We start from the raw sequence: 22024 nt of genomic DNA on the forward strand, positions 1-22024 counted from the left end.
ATATTCCCTACCCAAATGTCAGCGGAGATTTTATAAATAAGGGATCAGGATTAATGACTAAAAATCGGAGTATCCTAGCAACGCCACCCTGTGATTTTGGTAAGAAAGGAAAGAATATAGCCTTTGAGCTCTCGCAAGTCTGCGTGTGGCACTGTGCCAGTTTATACTGTATTTCTCCCATTTATCCAGCACAACAGAAAGTGGTAAGTTGTATAAATAACTCATGTCAGAAGCCAAATATGTGATTCATTTTGGTCACAGTCTCATAAAACGAACATAATTCAATTACAAATAATTAATTTGGACATGGGTGAGACTACTGGCTTCATCCATTTGTTATCATCCCTTGCGGATACAACACATGGTGAATTATATGTATTTTCCATTTGCTTTATGTCTCTAAAGATTACTGGCTTCACTGTGTGGCCAGGGCTGGTCCTATCAAATGTGGGGCCCAATTGGGACCATGTTGGCGGGGCCCCTAGACAAAGTGTTGCTGGCTACTGACACACAAAGTATTTAGGAAAATAAGGGCATACAGGCACAAAATAGAAAGGAAAGGGGCAGACAAGGTAACATAATAGGGGCACACAGGGTAAGAGAGAGAGGGAGGAAATAGGAGAGTGGACTGGGCCAATTAGTTTGGGGCTGGGCCGATTCAGCTTGGGAGCAGGCTTGGTTGGATTGGGGGCAGGCAGGGCCTATCAAGGTTGGAGGAAAGCTGGGCCTATGAGAGTTGGGGGCAGGCTAGACCTATGGATTTGGGGATGGGCTGGACTCTCAAAGTTGGGGGCAGGCCAGGCAGCATCATGTGCTGAGGGAAATATTATCTGTGCTGCCCTGTGGTGCGGGGCCCCCCAAAGGTGCGGGGCCCAATTGGGCCCAATTGGTCCAATTGGCCTAAGGCCGGCCCTGTGTGTGGCCATAAGAGGTCATTTAAAAAAGCATGGCCCTTAATTTGGTTGCGCTCTGGGGTCTGGCTGTGCTCTCTACTAGCAGTTAGCTTCATTTTTTGCCATGTACGGTTTCCCCATAAATTCTGCCACCATTGAAAAGTTTCGGGGTAACAGTGAAAAATACCCCACACAGTAAGCAAATTGTAGCGCGTAACACAAAACTGTTCGGTAGACCAAAAGTCGCCACGGCAAAAATGCTCAAGGAAAATTTGGAAATTCGTCCCTGATGCCACCATGCACAGGTGGTGAGTACAGGACCCTGATACAGCCTGTGCCTCTTCACAAGTTGTGAGTCTTAAAGGTATTGTTCAACTTGTAGTATGATGCAGAATGATATCCTAAAAATGTTTTTATTATTTTGTTTGCAATTTAATCTATCTTGTTGCTAGCATCTAAATTTCCCTAGCAACCAATTGGAAATTGTAATTTAAAAGATAAGTAATACATTGTAACAATAACATTGCAGCCTCACTGTCAGGAGAGTCTGTTGGTGCTCCCATCTCGAGCGGCGTTGCATCCAAGATGGCGGCACCCATGACCCACGTGGGCCGGCGAGATGACGTCACGCACCCGGCGTGAAATTTGGAAATGAAAGGACTTCCGGGTCAAGGGTTCAATGTCCGATTATAGCAATTGCTACCATGATTCATGAGTGTTCCTAAATTGTTCCTGATTGTATTCCTGGACTTTGACTCTCACCTGAACCTGTTTCTATGATCCTTTGCTGCCTGCCTTTTGATTACCGCAAACTTGAACTTTGTCCTGTCCTTGGTCCAAACTTCAACCGCTAGGAGCCCGATAGGACCCCACTGAGGAGGAAGCTCCGCTTGATGAAAAGAATGCTCCACGGTTTGGAATTTTATGAAGCTCAGCAGATCTGCATTGGGCAAGTTCCTGATACTCTTCTCTCCCATATGCCTTCTGTGTCTCCGGTTGCCGGAAATCCTCCCACAGCTGTTACTCCTCCTTCAGCGGCTTCATCACCTGGTGAGTCCCGCATTCCTCCACTGCCTCGATATAATGGGTATCCTCAAGTCTGCAGAGGTTCCGTAACTCAGTGCCTCATCCAGTTTGAGTTTCAACCTTCGCAATACTCCTGTAAACAAGCCATGGTGGGGTATGTGATTCCCAGATTGGAGGGTAAACCATTAGAGTGGGCAACACCTCTCTGGGAAAAGAATTCTCCTCTGACCTTCGATGCCAAAGCTTTCCTTCAGGCTTTCCAAACTGTGTTTGATGCACCGGGTCGTGGCGCTAATGCCCCCATCCCGTCTCCTACAGATCCGGCAGGGAAATCGCAGTGCCAGTGAGTACGCTATTGACTTTAGAACCTTGATGGCTGAATTCCAGGCTGTAGTTCAACTGGCAGGCAGCAAAGGATCATGGAGACAGGTTCAGGCAAGAGTCAAAGTCCAGGAATACAATCGGGAACAATTTAGGGACACCCAGGAACCAAGGTAGCAATTCCTGTAATCGGACATTGAACTCGTGACCTGGAAGTCCTTTTATATCCATATTTAGCGACGGGCACGTGACGTCATTGCACCGACATCAAGGCACCAGCTTCGGCCTACGTGGGTCATGGGTGCCGTCATCTTGAATGCGACGTCGCCGGAGATGGGAGCACCAACGGGCGCTCCTGACACTCACAGAGCAATAGTTCATTGGCAGAAGAAGAAGGCAAATTATTGAAAAAATATAGAAAAGTTGCTTTTTTTCACATACTAAAAGTTAACTTAAAGGTGAACAACCCTTTTAATGATATGCAAGTTAGGACATGGAAGGCAGGGTGCAAGAACATAGCAGATTATATTCGGAGGTTTATTTATTTATTTTTTGCTCCTTCTGTTCCATGGTGTACATGACCCTTATACTCTCACTGCTATCTGGCCATAGCTTCCATATTAGGAGAGAGAAGCACAAAACCCGTAAAGCTTTATATAAGGCTTTTTGTAAAGTTTTTTGTAAGAATTGTTTTACAATAAATATTTTTTTTTTTACTGTGATCTGATTTTGTGCCAGTCCAATTTTTTTTTTATCTAATGGTGAACTATGGATCTCTCCTTTAGTAGAAGGTATGGGGCATGTGCACCTAGACCCAACATTCCGTGAATGAGTTACACACATCTCTTTATTGCATTTATTATTAGGAACCTAATTTGAGTTGTATAATCCTATTTCAATAGGCCAGGAGGAAGCAAAGTCTAACGGTGAAAACATTATGGAAGGACATAATTTGGAGTCCATCAAAAAAGTCACACTTGCAAGTGGTTACAATTAAAATTAAATATCCTTTAGGTAATGCCCCAGCTACCCAATCTACCCAGAAACCAAGTGGTTCAAAGCATTCCAAAAAAAAAAGCAGATCCCTGACCTGTAATTTAGTTTATTTTATCTAGAATCCGTACAGGGATCTTATAATAATACTATAAAACTCATGACAGTCTTATATTTCTCTACTAATTTAACTTCCTTTATGTGTGGGTACAAAGAAAGACATTTGTGCTGTGAGACCACTCCTTCCATTAGATGTTAATTAAATTTCATCTTAGATCATCTGCTATCTGCAACAGTGAGGGCTCTGAAACACTTCTTGTTTGATCAGTTTTTAACCATTGTTCAAGCAAAGATTGATTTAGCCAGGAGAAGCAAATGTTGACAAAAGAAAGGCAAGGTCACCATAATCCACAAAGAACAATAAATCACAGTCTTCTTTGGTATTGAAGTTAATATACATGTAATTCTGGGCAATTTTCGATCTTTCCTTCTTCTTATTAATTTACTGGAGTTTCACAATATGCATAAATGAAGAAGGAATTTATCATTGAATGGTATTGCCCTTGGCGAAACTAGAGTAATGGAGAGGCTGAAATAATATGCTTCAATTATTCATATTGGTATTAATACACATGACACTCCTCTAATGTTGTTATTATGGAATGTCAACAGTAATAGGTGTATTGATTGAGGTCCCCTTTTTGGAACAACAAGGGACTATGAGTGGGGACCAATCCTTTTGTAGTAGGTGTTGTAACATTAATAGCAGAAGGCTGGTCACTTTAGGAGGAAATCCCTTCTAAATGGGTCATGTGAGCATCCACCAACTTATAAAAAATTGTCAAGGCCCACACCGTCCTTCCTCAGTTTTATTGTAGTGATGTGCAGGTCAAAAAAACTCAACCCCCAAAATATTGCCATTGTAGTACCATCACCCAACCCGTACCAACATCTCTCTTTCTCTGTTTGCAAGACATGGAATCTTATGGAGAAGTGGAGGCGTGTACTTCCCGAGTCTGACCTGTACCCAATCCTAACCCACAATGGTTTCAACCCGAACCCGCCCAACTGGTGGTCAACACAAGGGTCATCAGGGGTTTTGGGTCAACCCCTATATCATATCAGTTTATTGGCTCAGGTTACAAACCCATCAACCTGGTCTGTTTCGATTGTTTACACATTTGCCCCCAACCATTGGACTGTATAGTATGTGTGTTACCTGCTTTCATCTGAAATATTATGCAATATGACCAGAAATAGGATTATTGATTGTGGTCCCTTATTGGAACAAGCAGGGCAGGATTTGCATAGCGGGTGCCCCAGGCCTACTGCCGTTCATCGCCCCTGTCCCCTCCCCTTTATTTGTGCAAATTTTTATCATCGGGACCAGAGCAATGGGGATTGGCGCATGGGAAATGAAAAAAAAATTATTGTATCTCCTGTGCATCCCCGGTGTTTTTGAAACAATGTAGGCATGATTGGGAAGCATGCCATCCCCTAAAATTTTGACACCCTAGGCCCGGGCCTGGGAAGAGAGAACTATGACTGCCTAATCCTTTGATGCAGGTGCCATAAGATTCAAAGATCAAATAGCAGTAATAGGTCACTTTAGAGAGAAATTTCTTAAGGTGGCCATACACGGGGCAGATAAAGCTGCAAATATCGGTCATTTAGACCAATTTGACAGCTTATCTGCCTGTGTATGGGGGCTTCCGACGGGTCTCCCCGATCTATATCTGGCCATAATATAGATCGGGAAGGTTTGATTTTTACCCGACCGACCCGGCGTATAGTAATTTGATCGTTCGACCATACGGCCGAACGTTCGAATTACCCCCGATATAGCCATGCTGTCAGTGGCATATCGGGGAAAGATCTGCTCGTTTGGCGATATCGCCAAACGAGCTGATCTTTGAGTCCATGGCCAGCTTTAGGCTCAAGGACAAGTGATAATGTCCGCATCTTCCTGTTGGATCAAGTCACAGCTAGGGTTGCCACCTTTTCTGGAAAAAAATACCACCTTCCTATATATTTATCTTTTTCCCCTATTATTAGCATTGGAATCAACCATCATTTTTACCAGCCAGGCCGGTAAAATACCAGCCAGGTGGCAACCCTAGTCACAGCCCAGTAAACCAGATGTCCTGAGCCATCGGAGTACATACTGTAGCATGCATGTGGTCTGAATTCAATGGAAATCCACTGTACACACTGTATTTGTTCTCTTTTGATGATGGAATTTGAGAAGTGGCATGGTAATATGGTTATGGTAACCTCAGGGTATTGCTTTTACCCACAGGAATATAGAAATAACAAGAGAGATGGGGTTGGATTACTAAATATGGCCAATGTACTCAAAGCAAATGGATTTTTTTAATAAGCAATTTTTTAACTTATTTGGCATTTTTCCAGCAAATTACAGGGACTGACAAAGCAGCGCTGCCTTAGGGCTGCAACACAGGGGTTGATACATAATATGCAAACCAATCAGCCGTTCTATGTAGCCAGGGGGCAGTTGCTAATAATGCCAATCAACTTAAAAACTGCTTTAAAAATAAAGTAAATAACAAGAGCTGGAGGTGAAACCCCAGAGGATTCTAAAGAAAATAAAACACAACTCAAACGGTGAGAGCAGAGAAGAGAAGAGTTGAGCGTAAATAAAGGTGGAGAAGAATGGTTAATGGATCACCCGAGTTCTCTACTAAAGTGGGGGAATCTTGAAGCATCTTCCTACTGATCATTTCCTATAAAACATTGTTTTACTGCACCTCATGCAATTTACAGTAATGAATCAGACAGCCTTATTGTATTCTGATCCTAGACAAGCAAAGTGGCAACGGTGTGCACTGAATACAAATTGACACTGTTTGTGTACAAATATGTGTTCTGGGTGCAATTTACAATGAAGTTGCACTGTATTTATCTGCCATGTGTTCTGGGCTATTAGATAAGGAATTTGCACTGTATTTATCTGCCACGTCTTCTGGGGTATTTTATAAGTAATTCGAACTGTATTTATCCTGCCATGTGTTCTGGGGTATTTTATAAGGAATTGCACTGTATTTATCCTGCCATGTGTTCTGGGGTATTTTATAAGAAATTTGCACTGTATTTATCTGCCATGTGTTCTGGGGTATTTTGTAAGAAATTTGCACTGTATTTATCTGCCATGTGTTCTGGGGTATTTTATAAGGAATTTGCACTGTATTTATCTGCCATGTGTTCTGGGGTATTTTATAAGGAATTTGTACTGTATTTATCTGCCATGTGTTCTGGGGTATTTTATAAGGAATTTGCACTGTATTCATCCTGCCATGTGTTCTGGGGTATTTTATAAGGAATTTGCACTGTATTTATCTGCCATGTGTTCTGGGGTATTTTATAAGGAATTTACATGCCATGTGTTCTGGGGTATTTTATAACAAATTTGCACTGTATTTATCCTGCCATGTGTTCTGGGGTATTTTATAAGGAATTTGCACTGTATTCATCTGCCATGTGTTCTGGGGTATTTTATAAGGAATTTGCACTGTATTTATCCTGCCATGTGTTTTGGGGTATTTTATAAGGAATTTGCACTGTATTTATCCTGCCATGTGCTCTGGGGTATTTTATAAGGAATTTGCACTGTATTCATCCTGCCATGTGTTCTGGGGTATTTTATAAGGAATTTGCACTGTATTTATCTGCCATGTGTTCTGGGGTATTTTATAAGTAATTTGAACTGTATTTATCCTGTCATATGTTCTGGGGTATTTTATAAGGAATTTGAACTGTATTTATCCTGCCATATGTTCTGGGGTATTTTATAAGTAATTTGAACTGTATTTATCCTGTCATATGTTCTGGGGTATTTTATAAGGAATTTGCACTGTATTTATCTGCCATGTATTCTGGACTATTATAAAAGGAATTGGTACTGTATTTATCTGCCATGATTTATGGGGTATTTTAGAAGGAATTTGCACTGTATTTATCTGCCATGTGTTCTGGGCTATTATATAAGGAATTTGCACTGTATTTATCTGCCATGTGTTCTGGGCTATTATATAAGGAATTGGTACTGTATTTATCTGCCATGTGTTCTGGGGTATTTTATAAGTAATTTGAACTGTATTTATCCTGCTGTGTGTTCTGCGGTATTTTATAAGGAATTTGCACTGTATTTATCCTGCCATGTTTTCTGGGGTATTTTATAAGAAATTTGCACTGTATTTATCTGAAATGTTTTCTGGGGTATTTTATAAGAAATTTGCACTGTATTTATCTGCCATGTGTTCTGGGGTATTTTATAAGGAATTTGCACTGTATTTATCTGCCATGTGTTCTGGGGTATTTTATAAGGAATTTGCACTGTATTTATCTGCCATGTGTTCTGGGGTATTTTATAAGGAATTTGCACTGTATTTACCTGCCATGTGTTCTGGGGTATTTTATAAGGAATTTGCACTGTATTCATCCTGCCATGTGTTCTGGGGTATTTTATAAGAAATTTGCACTGTATTTATCTGCCATGTGTTCTGGGGTATTTTATAAGGAATTTACATGCCATGTGTTCTGGGGTATTTTATAACAAATTTGCACTGTATTTATCCTGCCATGTGTTCTGGGGTATTTTATAAGGAATTTGCACTGTATTCATCTGCCATGTGTTCTGGGGTATTTTATAAGGAATTTGCACTGTATTTATCCTGCCATGTGTTTTGGGGTATTTTATAAGGAATTTGCACTGTATTTATCCTGCCATGTGCTCTGGGGTATTTTATAAGGAATTTGCACTGTATTCATCCTGCCATGTGTTCTGGGGTATTTTATAAGTAATTTGAACTGTATTTATCCTGTCATATGTTCTGGGGTATTTTATAAGGAATTTGAACTGTATTTATAATGCCATGTGTTCTGGGGTATTTTATAAGGAATTTGAACTGTATTTATCCTGCCATGTGTTCTGGGGTATTTTATAAGGAATTTGCACTGTATTCATCCTGCCATGTGTTCTGGGGTATTTTATAAGGAATTTGCACTGTATTTATCTGCCATGTGTTCTGGGGTATTTTATAAGTAATTTGAACTGTATTTATCCTGACATATGTTCTGGGGTATTTTATAAGGAATTTGAACTGTATTTATCCTGCCATATGTTCTGGGGTATTTTATAAGTAATTTGAACTGTATTTATCCTGTCATATGTTCTGGGGTATTTTATAAGGAATTTGCACTGTATTTATCTGCCATGTATTCTGGACTATTATAAAAGGAATTGGTACTGTATTTATCTGCCATGATTTATGGGGTATTTTAGAAGGAATTTGCACTGTATTTATCTGCCATGTGTTCTGGGCTATTATATAAGGAATTTGCACTGTATTTATCTGCCATGTGTTCTGGGCTATTATATAAGGAATTGGTACTGTATTTATCTGCCATGTGTTCTGGGGTATTTTATAAGTAATTTGAACTGTATTTATCCTGCTGTGTGTTCTGCGGTATTTTATAAGGAATTTGCACTGTATTTATCCTGCCATGTTTTCTGGGGTATTTTATAAGAAATTTGCACTGTATTTATCTGAAATGTTTTCTGGGGTATTTTATAAGAAATTTGCACTGTATTTATCTGCCATGTATTCTGGACTATTATAAAAGGAATTGGTACTGTATTTATCTGCCATGAGTTATGGGGTATTTTATAAGGAATTTGCACTGTATTTATCCTGCCATGTTTTCTGGGGTATTTTATAAGAAATTTGCACTGTATTTATCTGCCATGTTTTCTGGGGTATTTTATAAGAAATTTGCACTGTATTTATCTGCCATGTATTCTGGACTATTATAAAAGGAATTGGTACTGTATTTATCTGCCATGAGTTATGGGGTATTTTAGAAGTAATATGCACTGTATTTATCCTGCCATGTGTTCTGGGGTATGTTATAAGGAATTCGCACTATATTTTTCCTGCTATGTGTTCTGGGGTATTTTATAAGCAATTTGCACTATATTAGCCATCTAAAACCTACTGAATTGGTGTTTTAGCCTATGGGGGACCTCCTACAATCAATTTAGAGTCGTTCGATGGACTTTTGAAAATAATTAATTTTTTTAATTCAATTCGAATTCAATTCGAATTTGCAGCTCGATCCTATTAACCCAATTTTTTAAATAAATTTCGATTGTTCTGTCTTTTTTAATTTTTGAGTTTATGGGAGTTTTCAGAAACTCGACCCTTGATAAATCTGCCCCATAGTGTAGCACATTTCATAGAACAGACACAGCAATATAGCATGTTGCGGTCTTACATTTATTTTGTATGCTGTTATTGCCCAAAAGCTTGATTTATCACATGTGACAAGCTTAGCGTATATCACCCTATATTTGCCTTTAGAAAAGAGCAATCTAAGCAATATATTTGTTGCTCGTTTTTTAAAGCCAAGCAGTTAAAATCTCTGCAGAGGGGAAGTTAATGAAAGCACACGCTCATTAGCTAATCCGGAAAGTAATATGTTCAAGCAATACTAAGCCCCACTTATTGCAGGGAAAGCCAAACAAAACCCTAAAGTCTCATTTAAAAGGGATGATTTTTGTTCTCTCTTCTATATATTGATGATCCCAAGTGAGCTGCCGTAGACAATATGAAATTCGCCAGCTTTAAACAGAATTAAAGAGAAGCTCCTGGGAAAGGGTTTCTGCACAAAGGAAAGCTTGTTCTGACACTATATTCAGTTAGAAGAGCTTTCTCTGACACCGTGCAAGGCAGTCAACTTAAAAACAAAACAGTTGCTTCCAGCATCCGAACAGTTCTTTATTCTTTGTGTTTAGTTGCTGAAAGGGAATCGAGATATGTTTCAATATTTTATGCTTTCAGTGATTTTGCTTTTCAAATTTATAGTATTTTACGGCGTTGGGTGCTGGGAGTTGTGCTTCAATAAAACTGAAGGTCAAAAGTTGATCATCACCATAACATTCCATTCTACTATATCATCTCTCCCTACTATACCTATCTGCTATCCCACAGTCACACTCCCTTCCCAGAGACTATTATCCACTGTTACTATAGGCACCATCTCTCCCTACTATACCTGCTATCCCACAGTCACACTCCCTTCCCAGAGACTATTATCCACTGTTACTATAGGCACCATCTCTCCCTACTATACCTGCTATCCCACAGTCAGACTCCCTTCCCAGAGACTATTATCCACTGTTACTATAGGCACCATCTCTCCCTACTATACCTGCTATCCCACAGTCACACTCCCTTCCCAGAGACTATTATCCACTGTTACTATAGGCACCATCTCTCCCTACTATACCTGCTATCCCACAGTCACACTCCCTTCCCAGAGACTATTATCCACTGTTACTATAGGCACCATCTCTCCCTACTATACCTGCTATTCCACAGTCACACTCCCTTCCCAGTGACTATTTTCCCACTGTTAATATAGGCACCATCTCTCCCTACTATACCTGCTATCCCACAGTCACACTCCCTTCCCAGAGACTATTATCCCACTGTTACTATAGGCACCATCTCTCCCTACTATACCTGCTATCCCACAGTCACACTCCCTTCCCAGAGACTATTATCCACTGTTACTATAGGCACCATCTCTCCCTACTATACCTGCTATCCCACAGTCACACTCCCTTCCCAGAGACTATTATCCACTGTTACTATAGGCACCATCTCTCCCTACTATACCTGCTATCCCACAGTCACACTCCCTTCCCAGAGACTATTATCCACTGTTACTATAAACACCATCTCTCCCTACTATACCTGCTATCCCACAGTCACACTCCCTTCCCAGAGACTATTATCCCACTGTTACTATAGGCACCATCTCTCCCTACTATACCTGCTATCCCACAGTCACACTCCCTTCCCAGAGACTATTATCCACTGTTACTATAGGCACCATCTCTCCCTACTATACCTGCTATCCCACAGTCACACTCCCTTCCCAGAGACTATTATCCACTGTTACTATAGGCACCATCTCTCCCTAATTTACCTGCTATCCCACAGTCACACTCCCTTCCCAGAGACTATTATCCACTGTTACTATAGACACCATCTCTCCCTACTATACCTGCTATCCCACAGTCACACTCCCTTCCCAGAGACTATTATCCACTGTTACTATAGGCACCATCTCTCCCTACTATACCTGCTATCCCACAGTCACACTCCCTTCCCAGAGACTATTATCCACTGTTACTATAGGCACCATCTCTCCCTAATTTACCTGCTATCCCACAGTCACACTCCCTTCCCAGAGACTATTATCCACTGTTACTATAGGCACCATCTCTCCCTACTATACCTGCTATCCCACAGTCACACTCCCTTCCCAGAGACTATTATCCACTGTTACTATAGACACCATCTCTCCCTACTATACCTGCTATCCCACAGTCACACTCCCTTCCCAGAGACTATTATCCCACTGTTACTATAGACACCATCTCTCCCTACTATACCTGCTATCCCACAGTCACACTCCCTTCCCAGAGACTATTATCCCACTGTTACTATAGGCACCATCTCTCCCTACTATACCTGCTTACTTCCTGTGACTAATTTCCATGATAAAATAAAGACACACAGGGTTCATTGATTATATACTACAATATTGTATATGTATATATTATTTATGCTACTAGTTTTGAATTATTTCTCTAAAACGAAATCCTCCTTTTTATAAAGAAGCTTTAGTTTTTCTTTAGAATTGTGTCATTTTCAGCAAGTAAATTAAATGTATTTAAATTCACTGAGGATTAATATGAGAAAGACATTCCATCTCTTCAATGCTAAAAATAGTGCAATAAAATATCAGTGCCAAAGAGGAGAGATTTACATATAATATGTATATAAAAATATAAAACAAATAATAAACAAATACATTGCACAGAGTGATTTATGGGATGGTAAAAAACGAGTGGGATGAGAATTGGCAATAAAAAATTCAATATTCCATTTTTGAAAGTAAATTATAAGGGAAGAGGAGAGGCCCATATAAAACCGCACAGAAATTAATGACCATGAAATTAAGCAAATGTTTGAACCCAGCGCTGATGATTCAGAAGAGTCCAGTAAATCTTGGGTACAGTTGCCAACTTTTAGTTGTCCCTCTTCTCACAAGTAAAGCGTTTACATAAAGAATTTCCAAAATGTTTTCAGTTGGAAAAAAAGGAAGTTTATTGTCGGCTATTTAATAAGGCATTTTATAAGCCGCATTAAAGGGATAGTAAATCCCCAGAAAATGGGTTGTTTTTCGAAAATCTTATCAAAAAGCCTCTTTCTGGCCCAATATTTGCTACGGATCCCCTTAAAAGAGTTGAGAAACGTTTCCATTTTCAGAATATTTAGTGGAGGAAATGCATATTCACCCCAAATCTCACTGCAGTTGACCTTAAAGGGAAACTGCCTCTTCTTCGGGTGACTAATCTCCCTGAAAATCCTTCCCGCCGGCTAGAATCTAAATAACCGGCGGGATGCAGTTCTTCGTTTTCAGAAGTCGACTAAGGTGCCTCGCGAGGAAGCTTTGGACAACTTCGGAAAACAAAGCGATCCGAGTGATAAATTGCATCTTCTTCGCGTGACTAATCTCCTCGAAAAGCCTTCCCGCCAGCTAGAATCTTCTCCAGCCCAATGCGACCAAAATCCGCCCCACAATAAGCCCCTATGTCCTGGCCTCATCCCCGTTGTGTCATAGACTTTCCACTTCAAGATCTTCCAAGACCTTTTTCATTTAATTGACTTTAGAATTCCCACCCACCACTTACAGACTGTAGGCAGTGGCGGAACTACAGAGGAAGGAGACCCCTCATTCGCTGGGGGGCCCGAGGAACAGGGGGGCTGGACTGTGGGATCAGCTTTCTCTATAGTAAAGTCCCCTGAGCAACCAGCAGAGCAGCAAAAGGTAAAACGCACCGGGACCCTCAATTTTTTTCTTAGGTGGGGGGGGTCTTGTTTCACTAATAGATGTAAGGCTTATTTGTGAAGGCAGTGAAAAGCACAAAAATCACCTTAGTTTGTAAATGAGCCGATTGGACACCGGGAAAAAAAACCTGGTGGGACTCGCCCCTCATGAGCCTCACTGACTTAGACCCACTCAGTACCAGAAACCCTGGGTTTTGCACCTTGTACAAGTAAAAAATAAGATAAATGGGAATGGGGTGGTGGAGGGGGGTTATGGCTTTGGTAGGTGTGGGCCCCTGAGGTTGCAGTGCTGCTGGTGAGCTCTGGACCCCTACTTCAACACTGCCTACAATGCCGCATTTTCCTCCAGAATTCAAATTTTTTAGCAGAGAATTTTCTCCTGGGGCTCATTTATCAGCATTTGCCAAGTTTGCTCATGGGCAGTAACCCATGGCAACCAATCAGATCTTTGCTATAATTGTTCCTCTGGCTTAAAGGAGAAGGAAACCTAGTCGGCGCAAAAACCCTCCCCCCTCCCCTGTGTTTCTTCCCCTCCCTCCTCCCCCCTGGCCTACCCGTTCCGCTGGGCAAATGCCCCTAACTTGTTACTTACCTTTCTGTGCAGGTCCAGTCTACGGAGTTCACCGACGCCATCTTCTTCCACGCGATCTTCTTCCTGCTTCCAGCTACTTGCTGATTGTTTGCTATGGGTTACTGCCCAGGTGCAAATGTGTGTTTTGTGTGTGTCTAGTCAGTAGCACTATTGAGGTTAGGGTTACCACCTGTTTGCACTGGCAATTCCGGGCGGAGGCGGGGCCGTGGTGTTCTGGGGGGCAGGTCAATGGTGTATCGGGGCTGGGTGTCAGGATGTCAGGGGTGGGGCTATGAAGTGGGGATGAGCGACTGGCCACATCAATCTCAGAGAAACCTAAATTGGATTAGGCATTTTTATTTAGTATTTATTAGATACTTATTAGGTACCTATTAGGTGTTTATTAGGTACTTATTAGGTATTTATTAAGTAATTATCAGGTACTTATTAGGTATTTATTAGGTACTTATTAGGTATTTATTAGGTACTTATTAGGTATTTATTAGGTATTTATTAGGTATTTATTAGGTACTTATTAGGTACTTATTAGGTATTTATTAGGTACTTATTAGGTACTTATTAGGTATTTATTAGGTACTTATTAGGTATTTCTCACCCAGACACCTGGTATTTTGAAGGGCTGTCAAAACAGGACAGGTGGCATCAGTAATTGACCAACGAAAACCTGGCATTACCATTAGGTTCAGGTAGGTTGTCACCTTTCAGGGAGAGAGGTCCGAGCAGGGGGCGCGCCAGTAAAATCATGGAGAGAACCAATGACCATGGGCTGGATAACAGGAGGACAAACCCCTACATTTTGCAACCTACTTAACTTACTTATTTATCACCCATGTATTACTTATCTGTTCCTTTAATAAGGCAAAGTCAGACTTACAGGCCCCGTCACTTTATGTATTTATATGGAATGTTTTACCATCATATTACAATACAGCGCTGCCACTAAGGCCTGCCATCAAGCCATTGATTAAGTCTACAGGCACTCTCTCTAAATATATATTTATATACTAGTGCTGTTTAAACATACATTATGTGGGTTTCAATATTCAGGATTTTTATTAAATTATACACGGAATGGAAACTCATTTCCCCAGTGCATTATTTATTAATCAGATATTCAGTATTCCTGGGATTATCAGCACCCCCCCCCCCTGATAATGCTGCGCCCAATCTAACCTTTAGAATTTATTCCAAGCAGCCGCTCACTTAATAACGCAATGTTCTTTTAAGCTGAATGTAAAATGAGAAAGACCTATAGGTATAAATGATAAGCAAGTCTCTCTCTCTCTTACACGCAGCGGGATTAGTTCAACAACTCGTTCCATTTAATAAACACAATCACTTTCATTTATATATTAAACACTACAATGGCATGCTGTGAGAAATATGTCGAAAGCGATATACACCCATCACTCTAACATGGGCACAACAACGCCATGGACACAGGAGGTGATGTTTGGGGATAAATCATAATTGGTTGTAATGAGGTGTTTGCTGATATGTGTCATGGAATCACTGAGGGGTTGTTCTGTGACCATATAAAGGCACAAGGCTGCAGGCTGAGTTATACAGGGAACTCTGAGTATCACTCATGTATTATAAGGGATAATGTACCCCCCACTGTAAATGATAAGGATATTAGAAGGCACTGAGGGGTTGTTCTGTGACCATATAAAGGCACAAGGCTGCAGGCTGAGTTATACAGGGAACTCTGAGTATCACTCATGTATTATAAGGGATAATGTACCCCCCACTGTAAATGATAAGGATATTAGAAGGCACTGAGGGGTTGTTCTGTGACCATATAAAGGCACAAGGCTGCAGGCTGAGTTATACAGGGAACTCTGAGTATCACTCATGTATTATAAGGGATAATGTACCCCCTACTGTAAATGATAAGGATATTAGAAGGCACTGAGGGGTTGTTCTGTGACCATATAAAGACACAAGGCTGCAGGCTGAGTTATACAGGGAACTCTGAGTATCACTCATGTATTATAAGGGATAATGTACCCCCCACTGTAAATGATAAGGATATTAGAAGGCACTGAGGGGTTGTTCTGTGACCATATAAAGGCACAAGGCTGCAGGCTGAGTTATACAGGGAACTCTGAGTATCACTCATGTATTATAAGGGATAATGTACCCCCTACTGTAAATGATAAGGATATTAGAAGGCACTGAGGGGTTGTTCTGTGACAATATAAAGGCACAAGGCTGCAGGCTGAGTTATACAGGGAACTCTGAGTATCACTCATGTATTATAAGGGATAATGTACCCCCCACTGTAAATGATAAGGATATTAGAAGTCACTGAGGGGTTGTTCTGTGACCATATAAAGGCACAAGGTTGCAGGCTGAGTTATACAGGGAACTCTGAGTATCACTCATGTATTATAAGGGATAATGTAGCCCCTACTGTAAATGATAAGGATATTAGTAGTCACTGAGGGGTTCTGTGACCATATAAAGGCACAAGGTTGCAGGCCGAGTTATACAGGGAACTCTGAGTATCATTCATGTATTATAAAGGTTAATGTACCCCCTACTGTAAATGATAAGGATATTAGAAGTCACTGAGGGGTTGTTCTGTGACCATATAAAGACACAAGGCTGCAGGTTGAGTTATACAGGGAACTCTGAGTATCACTCATGTATTATAAGGGATAATGTACCCCCTACTGTAAATGATAAGGATATTAGAAGTCACTGAGGGGTTGTTCTGTGACCATATAAAGGCACAAGGCTGCAGGCTGAGTTATACAGGGAACTCTGAGTATCACTCATGTATTATAAGGGATAATGTACCCCCTACTGTAAATGATAAGGATATTAGTAGTCACTGAGGGGTTCTGTGACCATATAAAGGCACAAGGTTGCAGGCCGAGTTATACAGGGAACTCTGAGTATCATTCATGTATTATAAAGGATAATGTACCCCCTACTGTAAATGATAAGGATATTAGAAGTCACTGAGGGGTTGTTCTGTGACCATATAAAGGCACAAGGCTGCAGGCTGAGTTATACAGGGAACTCTGAGTATCACTCATGTATTATAAGGGATAATGTACCCCCTACTGTAAATGATAAGGATATTAGAAGTCACTGAGGGGTTGTTCTGTGACCATATAAAGACACAAGGCTACAGGCTGAGTTATACAGGGAACTCTGAGTATCACTCATGTATTATAAGGGATAATGTACCCCCTACTGTAAATGATAAGGATATCAGAAGTCACTGAGGGGTTCTATGACCATATAAAGGCACAAGGCTGCAGGCTGAGTTATACAGGGAACTCTGAGTATCACTCATGTATTATAAGGGATATACCCCCTACTGTAAATGATAAGGATATCAGAAGTCACTGAGGGGTTCTATGACCATATAAAGGCACAAGTTATAATTTAGCAAGGGCTGTAACTCTCTGCTATAAATAAGCACAAGCTTGTAAAACACAGATACTCATAAAGGGCAAGTTATCCTGACAAATACTGGATGCTTACGGGCTTTGCCGAATAATAAATCGTCACTTCGCATGCAATAAAATTTACTGCGGTGGCTCTTAAAGCATGTAATACTCTCTTTAAAATGCCACCCGGATTGTTAGTCTTTAGACCGTGTCATAAATAGTGCAGGTAATTTATGAGTGGCACGAGAGCCACGCGACTGTAAATAGCAGCTTTATATGAGTAAGTGTTGGGAATAGCTTTAAGGTTAATCTGCAGTTCAGTGAACACATTCTACGTATCCATCAGCCCTTTCTGTAAACACTATAATAAAAGGTGAGAGGGGTAAATCAGTCACAACGATGGTGATCGCAGACAGTTAGGCCAACGTTCTGCAATTGCTGAGCTGTATGTGCAATGCTGGTGCGGGAAAATGCTCAATGTAAGGCTCACGGGGAGGAATTGGGAGCAGTTTGTGCCTATATTTACCTATTAGTAGGGATGGGCGGATTTTTTCGACTTGTTTCACCTCTAAAATGACACCCATAGACTTGTATGGCGTTGTGCTTCAAAAAAGACGCGCATCAAAAAAATTTAGACGCCCATAGACTTTAATGGGCATCTTTTGGTGAAGCGAAACGGGTCAAATTCGCCCAAGGAGACATTTCTAAATGCAGAGTGGAAGGCATTGTTTTGGATATAAATTTCAATGTTGATACTATTCCCCAGTGGCCCCCAGACATGCTCCTAGCAACTTGCACCAATGTGCCATCCACGGGGCTCTAATAATTAACATTGAACTCTAGAGACCCTGGAATCTGCATTAGCCTGGACATGGCATGGAACTCCAGGGTTCCCTCAGCACCAGTAGCTGCAACTGAATTGTGCCAAATGAATCAGGGACTAATGCATTAGTATTGGTAATCCTGTGCAGAGTCTAAACACAAATGCTGGGGAATCTGCATGTGCTGCAACTGCATGTGCTACTTTTCATCCTTACTGATGCATTGCATGTGGGGTTGCCACCTTTTCTAGAAAAAAATACCGGCCTTACAATATATTTATCTTTTTTCCCTATTAATAACATTGGGATCAACCATCATTTTTACCGGCCAGCCCGGTAAAATACTGGCCAGGTGGCAACCGTAATTGCATGCAACTTCAGTCATTGCACTAGAAATCTTGGGAGGGGGGGATGCTGCATTGTTGGCATAAAAAATGGTGATTTGCATCCAAAATGCCAGAAATAGGAGACAATTTTGGAGATGAGGCCAGAACTTGGGGTAGGCAGATAAGGCACATGCCTCAGGCACATCTGTATGGATGCTTTATTGGTAGAGGGGTTCAGGTGCACAGAGGAGCTGCGGCAAGTGTAGAGTGGCATGGGTGGGCATGTACTGCAAGAGTGCCATGAGGACAGAGCATAATGGAGGTGCAACTGGATGGGGCAACTGCTGAAGATCCCTCATTGAGGCAGCCAGGGGGGGTTGGAGTGATATGTGCCATGGATCAGGAGCAACTGTGGATAAAGCAGACCCTGCAGGGGGCCCGGAGAGTAGAGGACACTGTAATGCCATAATTAATGAGCATTTTCAACATATCATGGTAGAACAGGTCAACTTATCAATATTTGGGGGGGGGGCTAAACTGAATATCTGTGGAGCCCAGTAGAGTCTAGTTACCCAGCTGCCATGGATGCCGACTCTGGTTTTGTTGCATTCTGAGCATGGAAAACATATGCTGGGCATAGCACACAAAAACCATTGTTCTGCTGGCTTCAGAATCTGTACACAACTTGCACTCTATGTGTTCCACCATACGGCAATGCAAGTGTTAATTGTTTCCTTTGCTGTGCCTCTATACCCACGGGAGAAGCTGGCTATCCATAAGAGCTGACTCTCGCCCACTGCCTGGCGTTGGGACTATGTAAATAATAAAACTTTGTGTTACCGCACACCTCCTTCCACTTATTCTGCGTAGTGGTGCTGGTCCACCGTTGACCTTGCCAGGTCACCTTACTGCTTTGTAGTTTTCTGATCCTGAAGAAGTGAGGCTGTGTCCCCCCGAAACGTTGAATATTTATTGTTGGTGGCATTAATAAAAGGGGCACAATCCCCGACTGCAATATTGGTGTGTGCGGACCGTTTTTCGAAACTACAAAGCACTATGTAAATAATGCCAGGTGTCATGGTGGCTCCCCTGTGTAATAAATGTGCATGAAATAAATGCACAAATAGGCTAAACTGAGAACGTGTTTCTATTGGAATGTAATTAAAGATAATACCAATGTACATTTCCACACAGCCTTCCTACTGTCTAATCTGCGCCCACATACGGCACAATAGAGCCAAATCTGCAGATAAAAGCATCCTCCATTTGTCAAATGTAATGAAACATGTCAGCTACACGGAGCCCAAGTTGAAATTCAGCAGAGAAAGGAGCAGCGCGGTGACACGTTGCTTTGAGTGACAAGGTCACCCCTCTCCCCTTTTTTCCCTTCCTCTGCATTTCCGCAGCTAAACACTCAAGGTGCTGTAAATTAATTTGTAAAAAATGGAGACAAGCCATCTAACGTGATTAGCGCAGGCTGTCAAAGCGAGTCGAATTAACACCCTGGAGCGCTGGTGGACTAATTGGCGACCGTTAGAAGAGGGTTAGTCCAGGCAGAAGGGAAAAGAAAATTACATTTTTCAACAGGGTTTGAATTTTTGGCTCAGATATTCAGAACAGAACAGTGAGGGGGGAGTCTCACCGCTCGCTAAATAAATGCAGAGTTTCCTCCGTGTCTAATTACTAGGGATGCACCGAATCCACTATTTTGGATTCGGCCGAATCCATCTTGGAAGATTCAGCCAAATACCGAACCGAAGGGCGGGAAAGTTGAAAAAAAGCGGTTTGCTTCCTTTTTTTGTAACGAAAAGTTGCGTGAAATCCCTCCCTCCCCACAATTTGCATATGCAAATTAGGATTCAGATTCTTTTCGGCCAGGCACAAGGATTCGGCCGAATCTGAATCTTGCTGAAAAAGGCAGAATCCCGAACCGAATCCTGGATTCGGTGCATCCCTACTAATTACCCATAGTGACCAATGAGTAATGGTACATACAGGTTTGCTGTTTGGAAGCAAAATGTAACTGGTTGCAATGGGTTACTGGACTCTGAGCACCTTTGTGTCTGCTATTAAAGCAGCCAAAGTTTCTTCAAGGTCAATGAGATCAATGAGTTACCTGTACCCCTTGGGAATGGAGGAGGGTTACAAAACGGGTGTAACTCTGATTTATCAAGTGCAGTTAAACTAATATAAGAAAAGGATCACTAGTTCCTATAAGAAACTACTCAGCTATGGAAGTGCTTAGTGCAACTTTTGTCCACCGTCACCCAAGGAGTAGATCTGTGACCCATTATACCCAAGGAGTAGATCTTTGACCCATTATAACTAAGGAGTGGATCTGTGACCCATTATACCCAAGGAGTAGATCTCTGACCCATTATACCTAAGGAGTAGATCTCTGACCCATTATACCCAAGGAGTGGATCTGTGACCCACTATACCCAAGGAGTAGATCTGAGACCCATTATACCCAATGAGTAGATCTCTGACCCATTATACCCAAGGAGTAGATCTGAGACCCATTATACCCAAGGAGTAGATCTCTGACCCATTATACCCAAGGATTAGATCTGAGACCCATTATACCCAAGGAGCAGATCTGTGACCCATTATACCCAAGGAGTAGATCTGTGACCCATTATACCCAATGAGTAGATCTCTGACCCATTATACACAAGGAGTAGATCTGAGACCCATTATACCCAATGAGTAGATCTCTGACCCATTATACCCAAGGAGTAGATCTGAGACCCATTATACCCAAGGAGTAGATCTCTGACCCATTATACCCAAGGAGTAGATCTGAGACCCATTATACCCAAGGAGCAGATCTGTGACCCATTATACCCAAGGAGTAGATCTGTGACCCATTATACCCAAGGAGTAGATCTGTGACCCATTATACCCAAGGAGTAGATCTGTGACCCATTATACCCAAGGAGTAGATCTGTGACACATTATACCAAGGAGTAGATCTGTGACTTATTATACCCAAGGAGTAGATCTCTGACCCACTATAGTTAGTAGAAAGGACCACTCCAAACCCACCCTCCGCCTAGTATTCCCTCTGTTCAGCTCCTATCAGTGCTGTGCCATGAACTCACCAGGTGCTCAGCCTTCAGCGTGCCAGCCACAGACTCCTCTCAACCACAGACCAGGCGGCACTCCGAAAGTCTGTGTTTCTAGGCCCATCTAATGAAAATGCTGCACTCCACCCTGCACGAATGGAATCAAATCAGCTTTGTTTGCCCAATTGTAAATCATCAACTTTTCATAGACCAGAAGAATAGATGCTTTGTTTTTGTGCCCATCAATCAAATTTACGGGCAGCAGAAATTTGCAGAAAGCACCACAAATCAGACGGCAATCTGTATAAGCGGCAGTCTGGCTGGAAAGGTCACTTACAGCTAAGGAAACAAAGTAAATGAATTCTATAAAGAAGTTTCTAAGTGTGACCAGCCCTTTCTCTTTCTCCTGCCAACTTATTCCTTGACTACTTGCTGGTCAGACTGGTGGGAAACTGACCAGCAGGTGTCGCTGTTGTAACACAATTCATTCATATTAACAGTACATGTATCCCTTAATATCTTGGAATTAAAAATAAATAAATAATGAATGTACGTTGCAAAAGTGCTTAGAATAGCCCCTCATTAATTTTACATTCATAAAGGTTTACTTATCCTTTAATAACTATAGCATCT

The 22024-nt window shown here is 41.5% G+C and overlaps 1 long non-coding RNA gene across 1 annotated transcript in view; it reads right to left on the reverse strand.

Annotated features, from left to right (window-relative positions):
- Positions 1-21518, reverse strand: part of LOC121394991 — a 37556-nt gene extending 16038 nt beyond the window's left edge. Inside the window, exon 1 of the long non-coding RNA XR_005962162.1 lies at positions 21428-21518. This is a non-coding gene — a long non-coding RNA (uncharacterized LOC121394991). The remainder of the gene's footprint in view (positions 1-21427) is intronic.
- Positions 21519-22024: the final 506 nt, after the last annotated feature.

This window comes from Xenopus laevis, chromosome 6S (assembly GCF_017654675.1).
Source record: "Xenopus laevis strain J_2021 chromosome 6S, Xenopus_laevis_v10.1, whole genome shotgun sequence".
In the NCBI taxonomy this organism is placed as follows: Eukaryota; Metazoa; Chordata; class Amphibia; order Anura; family Pipidae; genus Xenopus; species Xenopus laevis.